At 41.7% G+C, this 27,848-nt stretch overlaps 1 long non-coding RNA gene across 1 annotated transcript; it reads right to left on the reverse strand.

The window, feature by feature from the left end:
• Positions 1-27,772, reverse strand: LOC139079682 (uncharacterized). The gene is made up of 3 exons (XR_011533503.1): positions 27,625-27,772; positions 2,511-2,615; positions 1-1,934 (listed from the first exon to the last, which is right to left on the reverse strand). It is a non-coding gene; the product is annotated as an uncharacterized lncRNA (long non-coding RNA).
• Positions 27,773-27,848: the final 76 nt, after the last annotated feature.

A 27,848-nucleotide genomic window follows, 5' to 3' on the forward strand; every position in this document is an offset into this window, starting at 1 on the left:
TTGTTTTAAAAGCTTGTTTTAACAAAGGTTGATAGTTTTACATATGATAGCAGAAACCTGGAACTTTCAGGTGCCAAATGACAGGTAGATGAACAACGTTTGGCCCATTCATTTGAAGGAATACTATGACACGCTTAAAAATGACAGATATAAATCTCATGGAGACATGGAAAATATATACGAAAGAATGTCCAGTGAAAAGATTACAAACCAAAATTGCACAAGTCTTTTAGTTTCTTCCCTGGAGGCCTGTGGGTGAAAAGTGGAAGAGCTCAAGAAGGATTTAAATAAAGCTCATCTCTTTTTTTGTGGGTATTTGCATGCGTAAACAATGGAAATAAAGTAATCCTTGTGAAAATACTTTCTAACTTTTAAATATTGTTCAATATAAATGCTTATTCACTTTCTTTTAAAAATAGCATATAATTTTAATAACTGCTAATTGTTCCATCCTATACTAGGTAGTAGGGACAAAGAAATGATTGTTTGCTACTTGGGATTCAAAAGAGTGGGGATGGGGCTGGCCCCGTGGCCGAGTGGTTAAGTTCTCACGCTTTGCTGCGGCAGCCCAGGGTTTCACCGGTTCAGATCCTAGGTGCAGACATGGTGCCAGTCATCGAGCCACGCTGAGGCGGCGTCCCACATGCCACAACTAGAGGGACCCACAACTAAGAATGTGCAACTGTGTACTGGAGGGCTTTGGGAAGAAAAAGGAAAAAAATTAAATCTTTAAAAAGAAAGAAAAAAAAGAAGAAGACTGGGGACAGAATCTTGACCAGGTCTCTCCCTTCTCAGGTCACTCCAGGAGTTGGGGTCCAGAGGAGGAGCAGCACATGCTCACACCCAAAAGATGGCAGATCGCTTCTCCATCAGCACGTGTCCTGGACCGGGGGAAACCACCTCTCGGGTCCAAGTGGCCTGTCCTTCTAGAAAACACTCTGCTCCCCCAACAAATCACATTCACCATATCAGTCAGGATTTTTAGCTGCAAACAACAAAAATCTACAACGGATAGTTTGATACTAAGTTATTATTACTGTTACCATCATCATTAGTGTTATTGTTGTATGCGAGCACTGTGCTTGGTGGTAAGGGTTTTATATACGTTATCTTTTTTTGTACATAACTTTGAAAAGGAAGGAATTACTCTCTGCTAAAAGTGAAGTAATTGAGGTTTAGAGAGGTTGAGAAACTTGCCAAGGCCACAGATTTACTAAGTGATGGAGATGGTTTTCCAGGCTAGAGGTGACTGCAGAGCTGGAGGTCTCAACCAGCAGGTCCTGCTGTCTCTACGGTGGAGCTCTTTCAGGTCTTCAGCAAGAATCCGACAAGCTGGCGATGGGGCCTCCATCCTCCGTGGGCCTCTACTGGCCTTAATGTTGCAGAGAAATTTCCAGGTTGCTGGCTAGAGTTGGTTGTTGACATTCACACCAGCAGAGCCATGAGGCTGGCTTTCCCCGCCGCTCACATGAACTGGCAAGAGGCAGAAATGCCCTCATGGCCTCAGGAAACATCTGTAAGTCCTCAAGGAGGCAAGAGCTGCCCCTTTATCGCCTTCCAGGAGAGATAGTGGGCCTGTCCCTGCACAGGGAGAGGACAAACATACCGCTTTTCCTTTCCAGGCTGGGTCCCTGCAAATGGAACAAGTCACTCACTCCTATTACACTTTTAGGATCAGACACTTGGGAGCAAACCCCTTACTGGGCAGTGGGGTCACAGTCCCGAAATCAGAGCCACCAACTGCCTTGTAGGGCTCGCAGGCCATGGCGAAGACAGTGACAAGAAGTATTTGCAATTCAAGGTGATTGGTGCCAGAGAAGGGATGTGGCGTAAGAGGAAAAGTATGAACTTTGGAGTTAGAAAGACCAGTTTCTTCACATCCTGGTTATGCGACTTTGGGCAAATTTCCTAAACTTGCTAGGTTGTTTCTTCATCTGAAAGAAATGTAAATAATTATACTTTTATTGCATAATTCCCACGAGAATTAAAAGGAACAAGTACGTCAATACTTAAAATTACCTAGCACATAGTCGGGGCTCACTAAATGGTAACTCTTAGTATTATTATAAAGATGCTAGTAGAGGCATCTATAAATGGTGTTGTTAAGGAGAAAACAACAGAAAGGACATAGGAGCTGGGTTTTGACAGGTAAGTAGGAGTTCGTTGAGTAGCTGGTGGGCAGGAAGAGTTTTCTAGTTAGAAACAACAGCAAGGGCAGCTTTGTGAAGGAGCAGGGAATGTTCAGGATGCATGAGCAGACTAGTTAGGAAATACTGAAATATTCCCAAGTGATAAGGAACTAGCCTGGGGCAAGGTGACTCTCTGAAATCCCCTTTCTGCTGTCCTCATATAAAGGACCCTAAACGACCTCTCAGTGTAAATTCATAAACCAGCATTTTTGTAAGCTATGTTCCCTGAAGTGAAGCAGCCTCCACACCCCTGGCCGGCCTGTCCACAGGGAACAGATGAAGCTGAGGACCAGCCTCGAGGCACCCAAGCCTCTGACTCACCTTCTCTGGAGTAGCACAGGCTAGGGGTGGTTCATGGTGGAGCCACTTTCCTTGCTGTATAATGTCGGCAAGCCACTTCTCTCTCTTAACTCGCAGTCTTGTTATCTGAAACAATGAGAAGAATTATACATTACATAGAAGTCATCACATGCTACCTCAGTGCCCAGCACACAGCCTCTGCTGTGCAGGGAAAGGGGCTGCTCGCGTGCCAGAACTTACTGCAGAGGGAGGGCAGGACCACCATATGTCTGGTGAAGCTGCGCCATCTCCACGACTAAAGATGGAAAAAAAGACTTTGACCAAAATGACATATTTGAGATATTGCTCTGCACTTTGCTTTTCTCAATAAATAATAGATCACGTCAATATAGATGTTTCTCATTCTTTTTAAAAAATTATTTTATAGAGGTCATATTGGCTTATAACACTGTACGTTTCAGGTGTATATCACAATATTTCAGTTTCTGTATAGACTGCATCGTGTTCACCACCAATAGTCTAGTTTTCATCTGTCACCACACTTATGTGCCCCTTTACCCCTTTTTTTACTGAGATATAATTCACATACCATCAAGTTCAGTCTTTTAAAGTGTACAATTCAATGGTTTTTAGTATATTCACAAGCGTGTGCAACCATCACTACCATCTAATTCCAGAACAATTTCATCATGCCCAAAGGAAACCTTGTCCCCATCAGCAATCATTCCCCACTCCCCTCTCCCACCAACCCTCGGTTACTACTTATTTTCTGTCTCTATGCATTTGCATATTCTAGACATTTCAAATTATATGCAGCCTTCTGTGCCCAACTTCTTTCACTTAGCATATTGTTTTCAAGGTTCATCCATGTTGTAGCACGTGCCAGAACTTCATTCCTTTTTATGGTTGAATAATATTCAATTGTATGGATATTATGCCACATTTTGTTTATCCATTCATTAGTTGACGGACCTTTGAATTGTTTCTACTTTTTGACTATTATGAATAATCCTCATTCTTTTTAATGGTGGCAGAATATTCCACTGATGGAGTGTAGTTTATTTAAGCACTTCCTCCTGAAGGATAGTTCTGGTCTTCCTCATTTTTTGCTAATGCAAAATGCTAACGCAAAAAAAAATGTTGCCACAGCATCTTCCATAAGAGGTAGTCAAAACTTACCCAGTTTCCTGAGGAAATTAACCAACCGAAGCAAAAAGTTATATTGACAAAGATATTAATTGCAGCACCTTTTACAGTAACAGAAAATTGGAACAGCTTAAGAGTCCACAATCAGGAGCAATTTCGATAAATTTTATTATTTGATGAGATAATGCACAGTCAGTAAAAATGACAATTATGAAGGCAAGGTGGCAACAAGTGAATTGCTAATGATGATCTTAAATGAAAAAAATACAACAAAATGCAAAATGGCATCACCTGCCCATGCTGGTTCTCACAATAGTAAGAAACGGGGCTGGGAAGCTCACCATGCCCTCAGGCCCTGAGTGGCCCTGAGTGGCCCATCACTACCCCATCACCTTGACGTATAGAAGCTGGGCTTCCTCTCTAAAGAGCAGGCTGGGGATCACTGCCGCCCCGCGTTACTGAGGGTGCCGTGAGAGGACCCACTCAGAGGAGGGGGGAGGGCTCTCCCCCCAAGTGACAAGGGGGAGCAGATGTCACATTGCAACTCCTTAGGTCGTCAGAGGGTGGGTCATGGCTGGGCTGTGTAACCACGATGAGAATCATGGACCAAGGTCATCTTGGGGCTGTGGAACCAGGCATTCGTGAAGATTTCAGTGACTTGTTGTGATGGGTCCCCTCCGAACATCCTGCATGCTGTGCGGAGTCTCTTGCCAGCACTGAGCATCTGGGACAAACGCTGACTTCTTCGGGTGCTGCCTGATACTGTACTTTCCAGAGGAGTGACTGCAAGTGCATTCAACCGCAGCAACTGTGAATGCGTCCAATGGAACCTGTGATGGGAACCTCTTTTTTTTTTTAAATGTATGCTTTCTATCGTCATATTCATATATACCACAATCACTGATAATTAAGAACACACAATGTAGCAAAACCAATGATGACCATGCACTCTTCACAATATTAATGGGAAAAATTTAACCCCAGCGGAGGATGTTGGATGGCAGGTTATTTCCTGTTGCTTGTAGTTATGATTTTTGTATTGGCTTTTATCAATACACTTAGCTTATATTGATTATTTATTGTAACTTAAGCTATGAGTTACAATAATAACTTAGACTATATATATTTTTTCTAAACATTCTAAACTTAAAATATACTAAATGTATAATTTTTGTTAAATCAAAGTTTATATGAAGAAATCTAAAGGGCCAATATCTTAGGGTATTCTATAAATAGTGGTTTCCACGTGCTCTTGCTACCAGCCTCTAATCAGCTCCATGAACTGTAAAGTGGTCTCCAAAATGTCCCCAATCTTAGGGAGAAGTTTGATGTTGTATTTGTTAGGGTCACAACTAAGCTGCTGTAACAAAGAGACTCTACAATATAGTGGCCCAAACATCAGCATCGATTAATTTCTCTCTTAAAAAACAGAACAGCCAGGCTAGGTTGGTGAGGTGGCTCTGCTGTGAGCAGGTATAGGGTTCCCTGTTGCCCTGCCACCCCCTAGGGTGTAATCATTTGCTTAATTAAAGCTGGGTTGCTACTCCTGGGAAAGAGGAAAGAGCTAACATCTAAGACAGAGAGCTTAAGTTAGAGATGACCCAGAAAGGGTGCATATCATTTCCTTTTATATGCTATTAGTCCAAACTTAACCACACGGCCACACCCAACTGCAAAGGAAACTGGGAAATGTAGTTTCCACTCTGCCTAGGAAGCTGGAGAACAGGGATTTGGGACAAATAGCCATTTGCTACAGAGACTTTTTTTTTTTATTTAAAAAAATGTATAGCAATAGAATTATACCACAATCCCTTCATACAACCACTGACATTTCTCTATGGTTCCTCCCTCACTTGATTTGTACATGTATTTCTACAAAGTTGTCAAAAGATTGTCTATGCAATTTTACATTCTACTAGAATAAAATAATGTGATAAAAATAACATTAGATTAAAAGAATGATATACTAGTTTTCATCTGTGACATTGGCAAGGATTTTTTTAAACCACAGTAGCCAACGACCCAGAGATAATGGGGACATGGCCACTTTCAAATGTTCCTAATGAGGGTGCAAATTTGTGCAACTTTAATGGAAGGCAATTTGCTGATACATCTCAAAAGCTTTACAAATTTAACCTCAGGGGGAAAATTCAGAGATGCAGGTACAGATTTGTATAAATGGCTAGCCATAAAAGCCATATTTGTAATAAAGCCTTATTTGTAATGCTAAAAAACAGAACCAACCTGTTTATCCAACAACAGGGAATTGTTTAAATGAATTATAACCCCTCCATCCACAGGATAGACTACTACACAGCCATTCAAATCGTGCTTTTGAAGAAAATTAATGATATGAAAATTCTGATATTATATTAAGTGAGAAAAGTGTATTGTAAAACAGCATAAGTGTTCTGATTCCAATATTTTGCTTAAAATTATTCAGAGATATAAAAATGACTTGAATATTCACCAAAATGTTAACAGTGGTTCTTCTGGGTGCTTGGTATTAGCAGTCATTTTACATCTGTGCCAATCTTCCTCCACTTTTTATATGTGGGTTGCCATCACAGCAGGGCCGACGAGTGGTATGGGTCCGTGCCCAGGAACCCAACCCTCGAATTGGGCCGCCAACACAGGGTATGCCAAATATAACCACTATGCCACGGGGCCAGCCCCCTTAGCAGTGATTTTTACTTCCTTATTTATTCTTTTTTCAAATTTTTTGCAATGGACATATATTACTTTTATAATAAAGGGCTTAGTTAAAACATTGAATTAGACATAGAGAATCCTAACACATTAGAGCAGGATGGATCCTTGGCAACAACTCCCTCATGCTCCACGTGGGGAAAGTGAGGCTCAAAGAGGGTAAGTGACTTGCCCAAAGTCACACTACTAGTCAGAACTGGGATTTGAACCAAGGTCTTACGTCTTCAAAGCCAGTAGCCTTTCCACCACGCCACCCTAGAAAGAACATTTCTAAAAACAACTCGATCCCTAGCAGATTAGTCAGTGTTGAGGTGTACACAAAACAAAATGTGTCTGGAAGCCCTTAGAGGACTTAAAATAACTTAAAACACCCCCCCTCCAAACTTCCGCTATGATCAGTAAATGTATACCAGGAAAACAAACATTCACATTGATAGAAGAGATAGGGTATGAGAACTTCACTCATTCATTAAAAAAACATTTGTCAAGCAGCAGCTACACACCACTTTCCACACACTGGAGCCTGGTATTCAATGATGAACAGATATGATTCTTGCTCTTCTGGTGCTTACAGTATTTAAATTCTGCTCACGGCTGCTGAACACCTGTTACGCACTGCGCACTTCCACAGACCTTTGTTGCATCACGCCAGTGGTACTAATCCCCACTTACTGAGTTAGGGCCTAACAGCTACGCACTGTAACTAGGCACTCTTTCCAAGCTCACAGCAACCCTATGAGACAGCTGTTATTAAGCCTGTTTTACAGTTGAGAGAACTGAAGATCAAAGAGATTAAAGTGAATTTCCCAACGTTCCATAGATCGTCAGTGGCAGAGCTGTCTTCTAATGCATGTCTCTCTGTCCTTAAACCTACGGCCTGTTCCCTACGTGGCAGCTTCACCCACCAACACCCACTCATCACAAAACCTAAATAAAAGTCCAAGACTCAATGAATTTGGACCTATCAAGATTGACTGAACTTACTGGGATGGGGCCCAGGAATCTTCTGTTGTTTTTTTTTGAATCAGTTGTCAGATTTATTTTGAAAATGGTTGTCAGAATCTTCTGTTCTTACTACAATCTCTGTATTCTTTGTCCCTATGTTAAAGTTTAGGAACCACTGCCCTGATCTGTAACCTGGAATCCTACATACAGTTCAATCTTTCAAGAAAGAAACTATCCCCAAGCCCAGGCTAGAAGTATCAATTCTCAAATTTCGCTAGGGGGCAGTATAGACCAATGTGCCTAGAGCAGCAGTACTGGTGAATGCATACTTTTGTGTATGGTCCAGGCATCGGGCTGGGCAATGGTGGGTGATCCCTAGAACCCTCCTGCTGTTTACAAACTAGGAAAGCTGCTTTGGACAATGTGGTTGATGGCAAAGCAGAGTCATAATATTTTGCAGCCTCTCCCATCAAGAGGTGGAGTCTATTTACCCACCCCTTGAGCCTGGGCTGGCCTCCCAACTTGCTTAGACCAAGAGAACATGGAGGAAGTGACTTGTGGAGCTCAGGAACCTAGACCTCAAGGCCTCGCAGCATCTACCTTTGCCCTCTTGGAAGGCTTCTGCATCCAGAACCGAAGCCCAGGTTGAAAGACCATGCGGAGAGGCCCAACTGCCCCAGCGGAGGCCCCAGACACGTGGGCGAGGCGGTCTTAGACCACAACTCACCAGACCGGTTACCAGCTGACTGCAGCTGCCTGGGTGAGCCCAGCAGGCCCAATCAACCCACTGAATTGTGAGGAAAAATAGATCGTTGTTGTTTTAAGCCACCAAGTTTCAGAATAGAATATTACACAGCAATCAATAACTGATAGAACAGCATTGCAAGGAGATTATTCATTTATTTAACAATTATATGGAGGCCTCCCCTGTACCAAGTATTATATTACCCCAGGCGTTGGGGATCTGTACCTTGTTGAACAAGACAGGAGAAGCTCCCAGCCTCGTATGGGTGAAGACAGACAATAAATAAGTAAACTGGTAGACATAGAATTTCATATGGAGAGAAGTGCTGAGAAGAAAAACAAAGCAATAAGGCGTTCAAAAGTGACTGGGGTTGGACATGAGGGTTTGGGGAATAGAGTGGTCATGGAACCATCTAGAAAGGTGAAATTTGAGGATAGTTCTAAGTCCTGAGAAGGAGAAAGACCTGTGGAGATCTGCGAGAATTGTGTTCCAGGAAAATGGAACAGTCAGTTCAAAGACCCCAAAGCGGGAAAAATCTTAGTATATTCAGAACACAGCCCGGAGGCCAGTGGGATTTGTTAAATGCAACACATACTAGTCTAAGAAGCCATTTTAACTTATTTAGAATTCTTCATAGCTCGGTTTTCCCAGCACTCAGAACATGTAATGTTGGTCACTCACATTCATGAAATGCTAACTTAAAAGGATATAATTCTAAAGTATTTGTCAAAATATGTCTAAAAAGTATTTCTCGTTCTGGCTTTTGAATCAGCAAACTGTTTCCCACTTTTCTGTAGTTCTATTGTCTTTAGTTCTCTGCTTATGTTCAGAATCTGATTTTCAGATCTAGAATATCTCTTCAAAGAACATCAAGTGGTTTTAAACCAGACCAAATACATTATGGGGTCCCTATTAAGATGGGAAACTAACACTGGGTTTTCTCTCTCTCCCTCAAAATCCATTCTGGAGGAATTATTTAAGCAAAATGGAAGGATGGAGTTGAGAAACTTGGAAAACAATATACAAGGAGAGGCCTCTGGGGAGAAAGAAATCTGTCTGGAACTCACGTGTGCACCTAGGAGCTAGGAGGGGCTACCTGCAGCCTGGGGGAAAGGCCAATGGAGGCAGCAGAGCAAGGAGAGGCTGGAGGAAAGGCATTTAAGGTCGGCGATTGCCTCATCCAGGCGTTGTCTTGAGATAACCACTGCCCGCCCCTTCCCATTAGAAACCAGCAGCACAGGCAGGCCACGTGGGTCAGCCTATCAGGAAAGCAAAAATCCCCAGTGAGAATAAAAACACAACGGAGCTGGAGATTTCACCCCAGAGACTGCCTCCTCCTAGGGCTGCCACTTACTATTTAAGGACAAATCCTGACCAGAGAATTAATTCCACCTAGAAAGGTGCTATTAAACCAGAGGGATCAAGGGCCCAGCCTGGTGGTGCAGCAGTTAAGTGCGCACCTTCCACTTCGGTGGCCTGGGGTTCACCGGTTTGGATCCCAGGTGCGGACATGGCAGCGCTTGGCAAGCCATGCTGTGGCAGGCGTCCCATATATAAAGTAGAGGAAGATGGGCACGGATGTTAGCTCAGGGCTAAGTTAGTTAGTCTTCCTCAGCAAAAAGAGGAGGATTGGCAGCTGATGTTAGCTCAGGGCTAATCTTCCTCAAAAAAAAAAAAAAAACCAGAAAAAGCCCCCCAGAGGGATCAAGAGTGAGCCTGTGGGTCCTGGGGTTCTGTGGCCTGGAGCTTATCCCCACCTATCTCCTTACACCCAGCAGGAGAGACACAGGCAGAGAGCCTGGTCCTCAGACCCTCCCCCAAACACTACCATATGAGGAGCTGATATCCCAGGGGAGACATGAGCTCAGAGACCAAACTAATGAGCCACCTGAGGAGCACAACCACGGCGAAAGAAGGACAAACATCTACCAGGACAGACATCTGCCATCTGAAGGGAAATGACTGGAATAGACTGGTCAAGAATGTGCACGGTAAATACACTTAGGAAAATAAGGCATTTTAAAATACAAAGAACGGGAAATCATTTTTTACAACTCTAATGATGTATAATTAACATACTATAAGCTGTGCATATTGAAAGTGTTCGATTTGATGAGTTTTGACGTAACTATACATCTGTGCAACCATTGCTGTAATCAAATAATGTAGCTCTCCATAGCCCTCAAAGATTCTTCTTGTCCCTTGTAATCCATCCTTAACTCCACCTCTGTCCCTAGACCACCACTGATCTGCTCTCTTTCTCTAGAGATGAGCTTTATAGAGAGAATTTTGTATAAATAGAATCACATAGTTTGCATTCTTTTGTGTATGGTTTATCCTATAATTTGGAATTCATCCATGTTTTTGTATATGTTGATAGTTTTTCCCTTTTTATTGCTGAGTAGTATTCCATTGTACAGATATACCTCAATTTGTTTACCCATTTACAAACAGTAAAATATATTGGTTAGGATAGTCCTCAAACTTTTGCACATTCAGTGTCCAGTTCTTGTAAATCACTTTTCAAGTTGAGATAGTCAACGTCTGTGATTTTCCACATAATCTCTTTCTCTATGCTATCAAGAGCACTGGTTATGCAGCATTTCTTTACAAAATTTTTATAAAAGAATTAAATGCCTTTACTGCCAGATTTGCAATTATATGTGATGCCAGCTTACTTTTTTGTACTATTTTTTTATTGTGGTAAAGTATATATAAAGTAAAATTTGCCATCTATAGTGAAAATTCAGTAGCATTAATCACATTTACAACGTTATACAACCATCACCATTATCAATTTCCAAAATTTTCATCACTCCAGAAACTCTGTATCCATTAAGCAATAACTCCCCATTCTCTCCTCCTAAGCCCCTGGTAACCTCTAATCTACTTTCTGTCTCTATGAATTTTTCTATTCTAGATATTTCATTTAAGGGAATCATACAATAACTGACCTTTTGTGTCTGGCTTATCTTACCTAGTGTGTTTTTAAGGTTCATACATGTTGCACCGTGTATCAGAACTTCATTCATTTTTATGGCTGAATAATATTCCATTGTATGCATATCCCACATTTGTTATACACTTTCCATTTATTTAGGTCTCTTTAATTTCTTTCAGCAATGTTTCATAGTTATCAGTGTACAAGTCTTGTGACTCTTTGGTTCTGTTTATTCCTCAGTATTTTATTCTTTTTGATGCTATTGTAAATGGAGTTGTTTCCTTAACTTCCTTTTCAGATTGCCCATTGCTAGTGTATAGAAATAGAACTGATTTTTGTGTGTTGATTTTGTATCCTGCAACTTTGCTAAATTCATTTATTAGCTTTAACAGGGTTTTTTTTTGGTGAATTCCTTAGGGTTTTCTAGATATATTCTTCAATTCCAGTTTGGATGGCTTTTATTTCTTTTTCTTGCCTAACTGCTCTGGCTAAAACATCCAGCACTACGTTGAACAGAAGTGTCACAGCATCTTTGTCTTGTTCCTGATCTTAGGGAAAAAACTTTTAGTCTTTCACCACTGAGTATGATGTTAGCTGTGGGTTTTTCATAAATGCCCTTTATCATGTTGCAAAAAATCCCTTCTGTTCCTAGTTTATTGAGTGTTTTTTTAAAATCATGGAAGGCGTTTAATTTTGTCAAATGCTTTTTCTGTATAGAGATGGTCATGTGCCTTTTTTCCTTCATTTTATTTACATGATATGTTGCATTTATTGAGTTTTGTATGTGGAGCCACACAAAAAGATAGGTTAAAACCTGGATTGTTGGAAATTAACAAATTACTAAGTAACACTTGTTAAAAAAGAAATTAAGAAATACTGAGAACTGAATGATAATAAAAACATAACAGATTAAAATTGGACACAGCTTAAGCAATACTTAGGCCAACAGAATAAACTCAAAGAAACAAGAAGGACTGAAACGCTAAGAAGAAATAGAGAGCAACAACTTACAATAGAGAATATGAACAAAATCCAAAGCTGGCTTGTTGAAAAGACCACTATTAAGATAAATAGACCATTACCAAAACTGACAAGAAAAAAAAGACACAAGCTGTCAAAAAAACTAAAACTAAAAAAAGAACAAAAAAGGAGAAATCACGATAGACACAACAGTGATTTAGAAGATAAAAGAATTGGAAGAGGAATATGCTGTTAAATTCGAAAACAGATGAAATTGATGGAAAAATACAAAAGGTCAAAATTGACATAGAGCAAACATCTGATAAAGTACTGCACATGTTGATGATGATAAAAGCTCTTTGCAAACTAGGAAGAGAAGGGACATTGCTCAACTTAGTAAGTCCAGTGGACACACAGGGCTGGGGGAGGCAGCCCCACTTCTTAAAGAAGGGAGTATCAAAGAGTTGTCAACATATTTTAAAACCATCACAGATAATTTCCTGGAAACAGGCAATTTACAGAAGAGGAGACCTCAAAGCCCAATGGAAGGTAATATATAAAGGATATTCAGTGTCATTGACTATTAGGAAAATAAAACAACAAGCCTGTTAAACAGGCAAAAAAAAAATCAAAATAAACTGAACAATAAGTGTTGAGAGGATTGTGGGAATACAGAAACCCTCCTTCTTTGCTGGTGGGAGAGTAGACTGGTGCAGCCATTCTGGTGTCATCTGGCAGTATTTCATCATATTAGGCATCCTCCACCCTCCTCCTCCTCCACTGCCAGGCAAATGGCCAGTAGAGACGCCTAGAGAAGCTGGAAGGATCCTGGTGAGGCGGCTCAAGAGACCCAGCCCCCGGGGAAGAAGGGACTTGGGCGGGAGATGTCGCCACGATCCGCAACAATGCTCCACCCAGGTGCATCCTGTTCCCAAGGGGCACCTTCACCTCTCCTCCAAAGCGCACCACCACCTGATCTCATCCGGGTGCTGGAGGAGAACGTCGCGGCGCACAAATGCCCAGGAAAGCTTGAGTGAATCTCCGCGATGGGAAGACGGCGTGATGGATGGGAAAACCTCTGCCTTTAGGCTCTACAGACCTGTGTTTTCTAGCAGCCACTCGGCCTCGGACAAGTTTACCTCTCTCAGCCTCAGCTCTCCAAGTGTTAATGGGGCAACACATCAAAGGATGTCTATAGAGAGCGCCTGGCACACACTAGGAGCTCAATATTAACCCTGCTCTTCCACGTTTTTGACAAGCCACTGCTGAATGTCTCTGGGGACACAGGGGCTCCTTTTCTTGCCACCCTGTGGGGGAGCTCAGCAGTCTTCCCCACGCTAAATCAACATCTACCTTCCTGGAACAAAAAAAAAAAGTATTTAAATATTGCAAAATATTAATTAATTAATTTGTTATCATTTGTATTTCATGGGAATTTAAACTTTGTAGTTTAAGAAATTAATAGCCCCATTTGACTCACTATATTTCTTTTTAATGGTTTCTAACTTTGGCACTTGCCAGAATCAGGGATCATTTTACTTTCTCTGGGCTAGACCTACATTTTAATTCTTTTAAAATAAGCAATGGGGTGGAAATATCAGGACCCCAAGAGATCAGTTAAGGGATTTTCTTTTGCCTTTTAGTTTCTACCCAAAACAGTGTTTTACAAAAGTCAAGTATTACCTCATTGGTTTCAGCCAATGAAACTCAGGACAGGGTTTGTTTGTGGCTTTGCCCACCCTGGAGCACATCTAGACCTTTCACCGACTTGGAGGGGAAAGACAGTTTTGTCTGCAATCTGCTTCAAAGTGGGGCGGAGGGGTCCCGGCTCTTTTTATAACATCTGAGGCGTTGACAAACTTCCTGGCATTATTCTTTTATTTCATTTCAGGCAGGTTAAATTTCTTACATGGAAACTTTGCAAACACTGTGTGGTTCATTTGTTGCAATAATGTAAAATTTATCATTCTGAGAAAGGTACATGTATACTTTGCTTTGACTTGAGAACCATTGCAATTTATGCCGATCTTTTTCCCGAGAGACAGGAAAACTTTGTTAAATATATGCTGGGTGTCAGGAAGCTTTAGGCGTGTAAAGGAACATTTGACTGAGGGATTCTTAGAAATATTACTTAATTTATGGCAGGCAATAAATAGTTTTCCTTTAAAATAAATTCATATAAAAAATAGTTGTTTCAAAGAAAAATATTAGTATGCAGAAATGATAAAAATTGGTGATATTTGAATAATGAAAGGTTTTGAAAACATTGTTCTAGTTCATTCATTTATTCTACAAATATTTCTTGAGCAGCTTCTATCTTCCAGGCAATCTTCTAGGCACAGAATTTTTTGGTGTGCAAAAAGTTGTTTGAAAGCTCCCAATGATAGAGCTCATAGAATGGTACATCTGGACAGGCCGTTAATAGTCACCTATTCCAATCCCCCTCTTCTGACTGACGGAGAAACTGAGGCTGAGAGAGCAGACATGAATTGCCCAGGTCATACATTTTGTTTGTGAAGGAAAAATGAAGGAAGCCTGCCAGTTCCCCATCCAGGGCATCACTGTGTCTTCATTCCTCTGAACTCTGGTTGTCTGGTCTGTTCCCAGGACTGGCATCTCCAAGACTTGTGTCGTGAAGGTTCTGCTCTGGCATCACCCATCCTGGAGACAGCCCAGGATACACCTGGGGGAATCAGCATCAGGAGAAGGACTGCTTTCTGTTCTTATCTCAGATTTCTACTCCCACGGTAAACATTAATCAGTGCCGGCTGCCAGAAGTGGCTGTCTTTGCTTCACTTTGAAGAGGCTACGTCAGTATTTGTCGGAGGGAGAATGAGTTTTTAACCCCATTTATGGTGACGTCTTCTATTGTCTTCTTTCTGTCTTGGGTATGATCTGTGTCCATGAAGTCAGGATGCCCCTGATGTTGTTTGGTACAGATTTTGCTTGGAGTCGCGTATTTCACTTTGATCTCGTACATCATGTAGTTCCATATGATGAACCCAAAAGAGAATCACAGAAAATCAAAATATGGGCCCCAGAAGGGAGATTGCTGGAAGTACAAGTACACCCCTTGGAGATCAAAGGCCTTCTGTGATAGCCTCTGTTTAGATCATCGATCTCTGCCAAATCTCCTCCATGTTATTGCAGTTCACCACGGAGAAGTTCGAGAGCTGTGCTGCTAGCGGTGCTGACTGCTCACTGGTAACATCCATCGTAAGAGTAGAAATCGTGCCCCACACTAATAGGAATGGATTCCTTTCCTACACAGCTGCTGTGTTGTGGAAGTTTCCTCAGGGAAACTGTTGGCCCAGGGATGTGTCAATGTACTGGGCCAAGATGAGAGACACATACCAAGGCTTCAAATCAGAAACCAAGTTCCCATGGATCCTTCTTGAGAGTTCACTGTGTGCATTTCACCTCTTTTTTTAGGAATTACAAGAATATTCTACAATTCATACAAGGCACAGAAATGTGGAAACTTTTGGATGTTCAGACCTGAAGATTTACAAAACCAGCTGCAGCAAATTTCTGGAAAGATTCTTGCAGTATACATCCCTGGAGGGGCAGTAGAGGTAATTCATAGCCCATCACTACCTGCTTGGTCTCGTCTCCTTCCTGGCAGAAAGGTGACATTGCTCACTACAGCCAGGGGCCAGCCTTCAGTGAGCGCATCTGTAGAAAGGTGAGCAGGAGGCGGTGTGTGCTGCTGGCTGACCTCGATGAGACGGTGCTGCAGGTCAGGCACTGGCACTGGAAGGCGCGGCAGGGGAGCTCAGGCATTTACATCCCATGGTGGGCTTTCCCTGTTTAAAAACCTTGTCTTCTTCAATACTATTCATACATAAACCCCACGTTTTTCAGGTCTTCATGGAAGCTTCTCCCTGGGGTGAATGTGCTGCAGCCTACATATAAGGAGCAAGACCAGATCAAGTCATTGAAATCCAAGAATATGTTGGTTGAGCCAAAGGAATTTGTTCAAGTTTCAGTGCACTGTTCTGGAGAGATTTGTTTCCTCCTTAGATGTGCTTCCGGATCCAGATGTTGCTTTCCTTTACCACTGCAGAAAGCCCCTCCTGAGGGACAAAGCAATAAGGCAGTAGTGTAAAGCCTTAATTTAAAATGCAGATCTTGTGCTGAATAAATTCTATGCGATGAAAGAGTTTCTAGAATTCCTCTTACAAGGAGAGAAAACACTGAATTAACTTTTGACAAGAGGCCCAAAGTCAGGTCCAGATGTTTCAAAGGCCAACTGGCTCCAAGTCATCTAAGAGAACTAAACCAAACTCTGGTGGAACTTTTCAAATACAGCCACCATCGACTGGAAAACTCCCAAGAAGACTGAGAAAGTCAGCAATTGGAGCAGCCATCTATCAGAAACATCCACTGGCTTTAGAATATATGAGAAAGACATGATCCTGGGCTTAACAGGTTGCAGGACATACGTATTTGTCTATAAATATTTTAAGGACATTCTTTTCCAAGAAGATTTAAAGTATTTCATATTTTTCTTTCTTTTTGTCTTTAGTACAATCTTATTGCAAACAGAAAAGAAAAACCTTATATTTGAGACTAAGATCATTAAATACTTCTCTAGAAAAGATTTGCTGTGATCAAAGGTCTTCTCGAAACTACTATCAAAATTCTTTGGTGCTTCAGACAGTAGACGTATGTAAGCAAATGAGCGATACCTACTTGAACACTCACTGGATTTTTGAAAGGATATTTGTTCTTTTCTAAGGGTTTCCTGATATTTCTCGAGAAAGGCACTATTGGCATTCTGGGTGGGGGGATTGTTTGTGGGGCTGGAATACCTCATGCATTTCAGGCAGTTTAGCATCATTACCCCAGAGGCACAGAATAGTCTAAGAACCTAGGTCCAAGGAGAACCACCCCCAGATCCTGCCACTGGACAAAGTCAACAGTTTTGAGCGCCTCTGACCCAGGCACTGTGTCAGGCACTTGGGACACAGAAGTGACAGAAAGGCATAGTCCCTTCCCTCGAGGAATTTACAGTCTAGGAGGGAAGGCAGACATTAAACAGTCTCCAGAAGGCACTCTGGCACAGTGTGGCCAAATGAGTTCATCTAGTCTAGAAGTCGGGAAGGCCATTTTGTGAAGGACTCTGTAGGTGACACTGAAGGATGGGTAGGCAGTGGCTACACAAGGCATGGGGAGAAAAGAATGTTCCACATGAAAGGTTCTACTTTCTCCCAAAGATATAAAAGGAAAAAAGGTGGTGTCTACTTCTTATCTCTAAAAAAAAGATTTTTAAAAATCTAAAATGCTTTATCTTAAAAATGCCATGATATATTATTTTGCAATATCATTTCGAGCTGATATTTTGGCAGGAGACTGGATGCTGGACAGATGTTCACGCAGAGGGCAGGGCTTTAGCTGGAGTGCATGATCCAGTCTGGGCTCAGCTTTGCAGGTTTAGAAACTTTATCAGTTAGTTCAGCGTTGATTGGATTCTAAGATAGATGATGATAAATCTAGATTTTCCCCTAAATCCGTATTCCCTACCAGAGGTTTGGCTGGTGAGCAGAGAATTTGAGAGAAAGAAATTTCGGGTGATTTTATCCAGGCAGAAGGCTGAGCTTCTGGTCACCCAGACACAGTACCTCTATCTCTTAGTTAGTGCTGGAGCAATGGGCAAATGTTTCCTGCCTGGATCCCTTTTTTTGGGGCTCCATCCAGACCCTTGGGGTACCACGTCCCCTTTTTAGACAGATCCCATGGTAGACCAGGTAAACTTTGGACAGTCTAGTTGGCCTCAAGATTTCCAAGTCTCCCTGGGCTCATGAGTAGATCCTTCTGGAGATTTCTTGCTCTCATCTCTTCAGTTACAAGAACTGGCACTCCTACACTACATAATTCAAAAGATAATTATCGCTTCCATTTTATAAGTGAGGAAACTGAAGCTGAAGCAACTGATCCCACATTGCACAATAGTAACGAGTCAGGACTGGTACCCAGGCCCTCTGCACCAGAGCTTCTCACCCCTTAACGTGCATGTGAATTACCTGGGGATATTGTTAAAATTTAAATCCTGACTCAGTAGGTTTGGGGTGGACCCAAGATTCTACATTTCTAACAGGTTCCCAAATGGTGCTAATGCTGCTGGTCTAGGAACCACATGCTGAGTGACAAGAGTCTACACACCACGCTGCCTCTGTTAAGTTGATTTAAAAAAAAATCTTTTTCATTGTAAATGAAAACAGAGATACTGAGAACTATGCAAATCAAGTATATGCTTAATGAATGATTATTATAAGGTAAATAGCACCCAGGCAAGAAATAGAACTTTTTCAGCCATCCCCAAAGCCCTTTCCATGTGCGCCATCCCAGTCACAACCCCCGCCCCATCTCATATCATAAATAACCTGACTTACAGTAACCACATCTTTCCTTTTTTCTTTTCATAATTTCGGCACCCAACCAAGCATCATCAGCCCTATAGTTAAGACTTGCCTATTTTGTTTTTTAAAGATTTTATTTTTCCTTTTTCTCCCAAATCCCCCTGGTACATAGTTGTGTATTTTTAGTTGTGGGTCCTTCTAGTTGTGGCATGTGGGACACCACCTCAGCATGGCCATGACAAGCAGTGTCATGTCTGTGCCCAGGATTTGAACTGGCAAAACCCTGGGCAGCTGAAGCAGAGTGTGCAAACCCAACCACTCAGCCACGGGGCCAGGCCAAGACTTACCTATTTTTAAAAATCTTTAAATCTCTTTCAATCTATAGATTCCTCTTCCATCCCTTTCATTTCCTTACAATGTATCTGTTGAAGAACCCACGCCATTTAATCGGCAGCTTCCCACAGTCTGGATTTTGCTGATTACACGCTCTCGTTGCAGTTCAGTGTATTCCTCTGTCCTTGGAGTTTCCTGCAAATTGGCAGCTGTATTCAGAGAGTGGTTCAGACTCAGGTTTGGTCCCTTTGGAAAGACGATAGGAGACATATGTCTGGTTGTCTCTCTTTTTGTGATCTTGGCAGCTGTTGATGCTTACTGCCTATGTATTATTCAGTGGGGCCGCAAACTGGTGACATTCTAATTCCATCATTTTTTTTCCCACTTGGAATACTTTTCTTGAGACACTTTCGCTCATCTATTATTTGGATGCCAAAATAATTTTTTCTTTAGAGTCCAATTAACTTTAGTAGACTGTTTTGGTGTGGGTCCCACTGGGTCTATGTTCTCAGATACACAGTATACTTTCAACATGTAGTTTCAATTTCTTTTTTAATTTCAGAAACGTCTTTCTTGAATTACAGTTTTAGCATTTGTTCTGTTCCCTTGCTTTGGTTTTCTTCTTTAGGGACTCCTGTTATCTGCATGTTTGATCTCCTTTGCCTGCCTTGAATGTCTGTCACTTTCCTTCCCCATTGGCTTTTTACTGAAACATTTCTTCTGCTTCTCTTAGGGTATTATCTGTTGTGTTTAGTTCTTAGGTTGCTTCTAGTTTAGTCTTCATTTCTAAAATGATTTCTAATTCTTTTCTGAATGCTTCATTTCATTTTTGAGCTTTTCAAATTCTGATTTATGCAATTCTTTCCTGTCTTATATCATTTGCTTAATGTATTCTCGTTTTTGAATAAGTTACAGTTTTGATCTGGTTTTGACCACATCTGCCTGGTGTGCTTTCATTGTCTATACGGATGTTATTGGCCCTCTTTTTCTTTTAATAACTTTGTATGGAATTTGGCCTTGATACTTTTCTATTGTTTAATTTTTTGTAAAATTACTTTTCCTGAGTTTTTGGAATGGAGATCTTTTCCAGAAAGATCTTCAACCTTCACAGAGCTCCCGCTTATATTGTTTTTGTGTGTTTAAAAATAAGGTAACGTGCGTTCTGGGATTTCCTGCCTCCGCCCTTATCCTTTCTTGGGTCTGGGCCATCTCTTTCTTTCCTTGTCTTCAAATTCTGGTAGTGTCTTCCATGTTCCTATATTGACTATAAAGACCATGAGTAATACAGTTTCTCTCTCTCTCGTCTCTGTCCTGCTTAATTTTGATTTTAGTCCTAGGAGTTTTCCCTAGTGTGGGGCCCTGTTCTAGAAGACAGCATGTCAGTCTCATGAGCTTATAAGGGCTGCCCTGCTCCAGCCCTTTCAGGCGTTCTTACCGTAGGCCCTTGCACTCACCCACTGTTGGAGAGGACAAAACCTCTCCCAGCTTCAGCTGACATTTTCAGATTAGCTGCCCAGCTCTTCAGTGATCACCTGTTACCTATTTTGGGTTCTCCTCCTCTCAGGTCCATCATCTACTACCCTGTTCCTTCATTCCTTTTCCTCTTAGGTGAATGCTGTTCTTGTGGCAGTTTTTGGTTTGCCCCACCCACTTGTATTTTGGGGCTCAGGGGGTTACCTTGTCACCTACTTTTTTTTATAAGTATTGCCTGGGCTTTTGGTTTTGCTATTTAGTTGCTGATTTTATGCGGGGATTCAGAGAGATTGAAAAAAAACTATGCTGCCACCAACAACAACCCGCTCCTTTTATATGGAATTTCAGCTGTTTAATGATTTCATCTCCAAATTCTGGTAGTGTCTTATACGCTTCTATAGTGACTATAAAGACCCCCATGAGTAGCACAGTCCAGCCAACCATGCGTATCCCAGAGCTGGCTGAAAAGGCTGGCGATTTACAGGATGCCTGCATCTAGGGTCCTCCTCTTAGCTTGGGAAATTTATGAAGTGTTACTTTCTGTGTGAAACTTGCAACTTCTCCCTTCTTTGTGCTTCCTTCATTCTCCTTTCGCGTTCTGTGTGTGTCCACTGCCCCAGAGAACGGTGAGCTCCCAGAAGCAGGGACCATACACAATTCATCTCTGTCTCCCCAGGCCCTAGCACGATGCCTGGTAGAGAGTAGAGACCTAATGTTTCCTGAAAGAAGGAGTTTGAGCTAAATGACGCCTGCAGCTGGATAGCATAACTAAAGTTTTGAAAAATTATTCTTAAAAATAATTCATGCTGTTGAGAGCTTAGAACAAAAAAGCATATAGAAAATATTCACCTATAATCTCACCTGCAGGAGAGAACTATTACCCTTTTGATGTATTTCATTTTGTTCCTATTCATATTAAACCATTGAGTTTGAATCATGCTGTATGCCATTTTTAGTCCTGTTTTTCCACTTACGTTTTTGCATTTCCTCATGTATTATTCTTCATAGCATTACTTCATAGCTGTGTATTATCCCAGTGCATGATAAAAACAACTTCAGTACAAAATTAAAGGCATTTCTAAAACAACAGGGACGAGTTTCTGCAGACTGCCTGCTGATGTCTTGACACGACATGCCCTATAATAATTGGAAATAAAGTAGAAAGCAACTCCAGTTTGAGAACACATTCAGAGTGGCTGTAACTTTAACCACAAAAAAGTCCTTAGTATAATTAATGTGCTCTACCCACAGCCAGATGTTACTCCCAAAGGTTCCACTAGGTGGCAGAGCAGGTTAGATAATAGAAGTGGGTCTCAACCTTCGCGGGCATGTCAGTCTCAGAAGTTCTGATTCAATTGTTCTGGGTGGGGCCCAAGAGTCTGCATTTCTAACACGTTCCAGGCGAGGCTGATGTGCCGGAAGGAAACTGCGCTTTGAGAAGATCAGATTATAGAAGTCACTGGAGACCAACCCAAGGCCCATTCACCCACACGCAGCCACCCCCTCCTTCAGAGTTGACTTTGCACCAGTTCTAGACGATTTGGGCACAGAGAAAAATAAGACATGGTTCCTGTTCTCAAGACATAGTCTTGTGGGGGAGAAAAGGAGAAATGAAGGAAATAACGCTTAGTTTATTACTTGTACCTCTCCATCTCTTCTTCCTGACACACAGACTTCACGTGTTTTTTGTTTGTTTCTCTGACTCCCTCTCAGATAGAGTTCAAGCTTCGTGCCCTTAAAGCTCGAATGAGCAACTCGCTGAAGAGTCGCCTTACGTGGCTGAACCTGCTGGACTAACCAACTCAAGAAGTTTGCTCTCCTGTGAAAGGCTCACCGATGGACAATCTCCTCTGAGCTCACAGAGGCCTGAGATACAAAAGCACACCTGACAACCCCCTCCTGACTCTGCATTAATGAGTAAAAATAAAACACTAGGATGAGTGTTCTTGGAATTCGCACTTGGCTGCCTTCTGCATTCATTCCTTATTTTAAATTTCAACACATATTATAGTTTATTTTGGAAAAAATCCTTTTGATTCATGATTGCCCATATTTTCCTTTAAATATTACTGATCATCAGTGACACATCTTCATTAGGAAAAGTTTAATTAAAAATACAGTTCTACTATATACCCAGTACCGTTGACTAGCTCTCTTCCGAAATGCTGTCTTCCTAGACCTACTTTCACAGGCCATGCATGATTTTTGACAAAGCCCATCAATTACTGGGATGTAAATAGCAATTGTTGAGAGGTTTGTTTGACACCAATCCTTTTTATGTAATGAAAGAAAATTTCAATGCATGTCTTGGGTTATTATTTCTAAGCTAGCGATGCCTAGATTAGTGAAATTTTATTTTTGACCATAATTCAATTCAAACAATGTTTCCCAAGTATTTGAAAATGTAATAAAAATAAAAGGGTAAAAAAAATGAAGATAGAATTCAAAAGAAATACAAATAAGCACACATAAAAATGTCTTCACATGCTAAATGTGAATCAAAGCAACCTTGAGATACCCTCCTCATACCTACTAAATTGGCAAACATCTTTAAAATAACCTTCAAAAGTGAGGCTGTTGTGCTGAAACAGATACCCTCAATGCAGCAAGGTGACAATATAAATCTAATTCACCCATTTGGAAATCCACAAGACAAGTATGATGCAAGAGCCACAAAGTGTTCCTTCTCGGACACAGAGGTTTCTGGGGAGCTAGAAATGTTCTTGCTTGACTTGGGCAGTGGTTAGACTGTGTCAACTTTCTAACTATTCAGTAAACTCTGTGTTTTATGCATTCTTCCGTGTCTACAACAAAAAATGCTATGAGAAGAATTTCCTTTGCTTTTACCAATAAGTATCTCCTGGGAACTTGTTCTAAGGAAATACGCACAAAGAAGTTCTCCATAGCATTATCTAAAAAGCAAAACTGGAAACTACCTAAATGTCCACCAAAACAGCAAATTATAATAATAAAGGATATTCCGAGGTATTATAGTAATTCCAAAGACTTAGAGCATACTTTTGAGAGCACAATACAAAACAATGATTTGCAATCATCAATTGATACATTTGTGCAAGAGGATTAGAACAGAATATTAAAAATCGTTATGATAAAGGAGCTCTGGGTAATTTTCTCCATAAGTTTGTATTATCGTTAGATTACCTTGACAATAAAGAGAACAGAACATGCGGTTAAAATGCAAAGGACAGGAACATCCCTCTGGCAAGGACTACCCATGTCTAACCATAGAGTGATGATCAAACATTCGGCCCAAAAGTACTCAGAACACTTTAGATGTTTATAGGATACGGCAGGACAGGGAAGTCTAACAGAGGAAGAGCTGTATATAAGTGGTCTTTCATTTGGCATCAATGCTCTGATATTCTGAAGTTATTTTTCTCCCAGTTAATGTAGACCCTAAGACAATCATGGAATTTATTGCAATATCTTATCAAGAACTTTATTGCGCATCATGGAGTTCCTAGCCTCAATCTTACAATGTTGGTGGGGAGACAAGGTATTCACCTGAATTTTGACAAATTTATGGATCAAGGGTGAAAGTTAATGGTTTGCCAATTGCAAAAGGTCACACATGATAAATTGCCAAATGAATTGCACAACCACCTACCCTAGACAAAAATGCTGAGTCAGGCTGGGTGGGGGATGATGGTTAGCACAGGCTCTGAAGACAGTGGGAGGTCAAAGGGCTCCTAAAGGCTGGCCTAGGACAGGTGGAAAGGAACATGAAGGGCTTTTCCATGAGGATGGGAGATGACCCAAAGTGCAGAGGCAGGAGAAGAAAGAGTAAGAACTTTTTGAAGAGATGAGTTGGGACTCATTTCATGTTAATGAATCTAGACACCCCTTGCTGGTGATAGGGAGTTATTAAGGTGGTTTGAACAGAGGAGCCACGTGCTCAAAGGAGTGGTTGGGAGATGCCCTGGAGGCAGAGTGTAAGAGGGCTTGATGGGCACATGTAAGTGAAGGGGGAAGGCGTCAGTCCAGGTTTGGATTGAAGAGACTTGAAATAAGAAGAAAACGGGAAGGGAAACAAGGAATAACCCAGGACTGTGAAGGCTAAAAATTAGGTCCCAGCCTCATCCTCACCGCTTACTATTTCCCTAAGCAATTAGCCACTTTGCCAAGCCTCAGCTTTCTCAACTGTAAAACAGGAACGATCTGCCTATAACAGTACTGTCGAGATCAAAGGTACAGTGTGGTTAGTGACAAGGAGCCCTATAGATTTAAATTAAGAAAGAGCTAACTGCCGGGAGATGTGCTGACCAGAGGAAGGCAAAAGAAAGGAAGTGGATTCCAGAGTCTGGATCTTGCACAATGGTACCTTCCCCCGCATTTGCATCTCCTCGTGAAGGTCCCCAAAATTCCTTCCTTGCATTTTCCTTTTAAATTTATTGTTTTCCCTCCTGGATCTCATTCAGAAAGTGTTATATTGTTGGGCTTACACTCTAGAATATGCAGAAACAGTAAAAGAACAGAGCCACTTTAGATCACATGAGGGGCAGTTCCATTTCTACAAACACATTCTAAAACACACTTTCCAAAAAAACCTTGTGAACTGGATGGGGAAAGAAACCCAAGAAAATAGTCTTAACTACAGAATGCATTTTTAAGGAAATGCAGCTTTATTACTTTCAAGTACAAATGATAACGGGCTTGGCTGGCCAAATGTTGCCTAATGGAAGGAACCTGCTTTAATGTATAGATATATAGGATTTATAGTTAGCACAACCACTCATGGGTGAAAGAATGCTTCTATGATGCACAAAAATAATTTCTTGTCTTAGAGAGACATCTTGTTCCACAATCACTCCACTATTTGCTTAAGCGATCCCTTCCCCCATCCCAGACAGTTCAAATATACACTTCACACCTCATTCCTCCAAGACCACAACATACATCAAGTTAGTGAAACATGAGTTGATGGATTTTACCACATTGCTATAGATGTTGGATTGGTGAGACCAGCCTTTTTCGACCTGAGCATTCTCATCAAGAGTACCAAGTCTAAACTAGCGAAATATGTCTGTTCACAATGTGAGTATAGGGGCACCAAAAAATTGTGAGCTTGTACCATCTGAATTAATATTTTGCCAGATTTAAATATGCAAAACCATCTTTATTTGAGCAGATTCATGAAGAGTAGAAGTAGCTAGATTCTTTAAGCTGCAATAATTAGGCGGCTTTACACTGGTCAGGATTGTAACACCAACTTTAAGCAACTAAACCATTCTAGGGAAGACTGGAAATGCGTTGAATCAACTTGACAGCAAAACACCTTTTTGCACTGAGCGTAGTCATTCAGCCTGATGGGAGTGCTGCAAAGACTATCCAGGAATCCACCTGAGGGTTTATTCTGAAAAAAATTCCTAGAGCAGGCACAGGGGGACTTCTGATTGGAGACACTGCCAAGGATGGCTAGTGAGCATTTCTGTCAAGAAGGCTAACCTGTTCTTTTCATCAGACACTCTATCTGCGGACTGCATACTTCTTGAGTGTCCTGGTTGTCTTAAATATCTTGGCAAGCACCAGCATAATCAGGTAGGAAAGCCATGTCAAGGGGATAGACCTAAATGGTTTCTCCCCTACCCTGACAACTCTGTGTCCCTAAAGGCTAAGGTGACAGTGTGCCCTGCCCCAGACTGCATCCCAGAGCAGTGATCGGATTCTGCACACTTCCTACAGAGAAAGGCAAGTGGTTCTGACACCTAGGCCTGCAAGAGGCCCAGAAAGCTGGGAGAGTGCTGACGGGATGATCCACCTCTAGGCTCCCCAGGAGCCAGGGCACACAGTCACAGCTTCAAGGAGCTGGCTGGGCTTGCCAAAGCAATGTGTAAAGCCAGGCTCCACCATCCTCAGCTACTTCTGTTAGGTCAAAACGCCCAAGCTAACAGAATCAATTTTCTTCATGTCTAAAATAATACTGCTTCCAAAAGTATTTTTCTCCCTAAGATGTTTTAAAGATGTAGAGCAGCAATCATTCTCCTGAGAGCAAATACTAGAAGGATTACATAATAATCCTCATTCACACTTTACTAAGCGTTTTCAACGGCCAGTACAATTTTTAAACAATAAAAACGAAATGCAAACTTTAAAATTTAACAGCAATATTCCCCACCTTCCAGTTATGAAAAGCTATCCAAACCATGCACCTTCTGTGGAACTTTCCAGTCTAGCCCCTCCCCTGGAGGAAGACTTTCTTCCTGTTTCTCTGACAAGTCTAAAGGTCCGTGCAGGGCCAGTTTTAACAACACATCACTTCAAATAATGGCGCAGGAGGAAACTACTTTCCTTTAGAATGGGAACCACCTGCTACAAACCTTACACCCTCCCCACCCCCCACTCAGCTCCTTTGGCTCCCTGTCCTCACTCTGGAGCCTGAAGTTATGGTACCTCTATGAACGTGAGAGGAGGGAAGCCCTTCACGTCCACCACCTCAGCGTCCTCAGGAAATCCAATGCTCATAAAGAAGGATGCTGTCCATCTGCTCCTGACCTAAGAATTTTTTAGAAATCAGAATATTCATAAAGAAGCGGCAAAGGCATTCCCTGGCCTCTGAGCTAAGGAAGCAGAAGGCAGTGTGAGAAGACAACCCGTAACTTAATGAAAGGAGACTAAGCGCGTACAGCCGCACTTACCCCTACCCATTTCTCTCTCTCCCCATTTTGCTTGATTTTTTTAAAAGGATGATTTTTCCATTTTTATACGAGCTGGCAATAGTATGAATAAATCCAGCATCTAAAAAGCAATGAAATAAAATGCTCAGGTGAAATGAAGGCTCTGGGAGAAGGAATCAGTTAGGACTCCAACCACTGCCTCAAGCATTGCTGTCAAAATCCCCTGCACCAGGCACCACCCTTGATGGTAACTTCGGTTTTCAGCCCTGAAAATTGAAATGAGACATTCTGTACAAGTTTCAGGTTTGTCATTTTAAAAAAGATTTTCCCCACAAATAGCTATAATTACTTGCCCTTTGAAGCTATTGGATAGATCTGAAAGTGAGGTGGGAGTATGGATGGTCATTAGATCAGTAACCTCAGTTACTTGTTCAGGCTGGATGAAAAGGAGAGCCATTTACCCTTCTCACTGCCCAGAGTCTCCTGCAGCTCCTGCAAAATAGATTCCAGCTGCAATTCTGGTTCCGTTCCTTGGAGCATCAAGCAGAGCTCACGCACAGAACTCAGCGTGAGATGGATTAAACCCAGATTTGGGGGATGGAGGAAAATTTTGTTCCTTTACCTATTTCCTTAGAATCTCAACATGGATATTAACTAAACCTGTTCTTGAAACCAACCATTAATTCTCTAAAATATAAAGTTCCCAGCATTCAGGGGTCCACCGTCAGGCTCTGAGCTAATACAGACTACGAGAGCACGGGGTCTCCACTGCAGAGTTTGCATCTTTCTCAGCCAGCACCCCTTTCCTACCTTTAAGATAGATATGCTTCACACTAGAGTCGGCAAGAGGAATAAATAACCCACACTCCCAGGTACAGGTTCTCACCGGGGTTCAGTTCTCACTGTCATCTTCACACCGCTCTCCTATTGTTCCACGAATGCAATGCGGGCCCCCCTCCCCGCCCCCCGCACAGCACCACGGTAAACCGCTGAAGAGCACATGATCTTCTCCTTCTGCTTGCTCCCTCTACTTTCTCTCTAATGTTTGTGACTATTATGCTGAAACATTTCCACTGCTGAATCACAGAATTACCGAGCTTTACAGGAATG

This window comes from Equus przewalskii, chromosome 26, assembly GCF_037783145.1.
Source record: "Equus przewalskii isolate Varuska chromosome 26, EquPr2, whole genome shotgun sequence".
Lineage (NCBI taxonomy): Eukaryota > Metazoa > Chordata > Mammalia > Perissodactyla > Equidae > Equus > Equus przewalskii.